We start from the raw sequence: 320 nt of genomic DNA, 5'->3' as shown, positions 1-320 counted from the left end.
GCAGCCAGCAGGGCCCAGCAGTGCCAGGCTCTGGGCTTTCTGCACCACATAAAGGGCACCTCATTCATTTGCAGACTGTGTAGGCTGGTCGGAATGTCAAGAAATGCGTCTTAGTTCCTCTTTGATAGACTGCAAATTGGCGTCCTGCATTCAGAGTGACTCTGTCACCCGCAGCATCCCTCCCAGCAAACCTCCACGGGAGTCACGGGAGCTGTGGGTACAGGAGCTCTGCCTGTGCCCCCTCCCTGGGCCACAAGTCTCTTTTTTCAGGGTCACAGGCAGCAGTTCTGGTTCCCTCCCCACAATTCACTTGCCTCTTT

General features: G+C 55.9%; 1 protein-coding gene across 1 annotated transcript in view; it reads left to right on the top strand.

The window, feature by feature from the left end:
• The window catches only part of LOC103809979 (glutamate receptor ionotropic, kainate 3), a gene marked incomplete at both ends in the record, with an annotated part of 44,954 nt that overhangs the window by 13,233 nt on the left and 31,401 nt on the right, over positions 1 to 320 (top strand). The window lies entirely within an intron of this gene.

Source organism: Acanthisitta chloris, unplaced genomic scaffold (assembly GCF_000695815.1).
Source record: "Acanthisitta chloris isolate BGI_N310 unplaced genomic scaffold, ASM69581v1 scaffold3479, whole genome shotgun sequence".
Classification (NCBI taxonomy): domain Eukaryota; kingdom Metazoa; phylum Chordata; class Aves; order Passeriformes; family Acanthisittidae; genus Acanthisitta; species Acanthisitta chloris.
The sequence above is the reverse complement of the archived record's forward strand: the minus strand, read 5'-3'. Positions and strand labels throughout refer to the sequence as shown.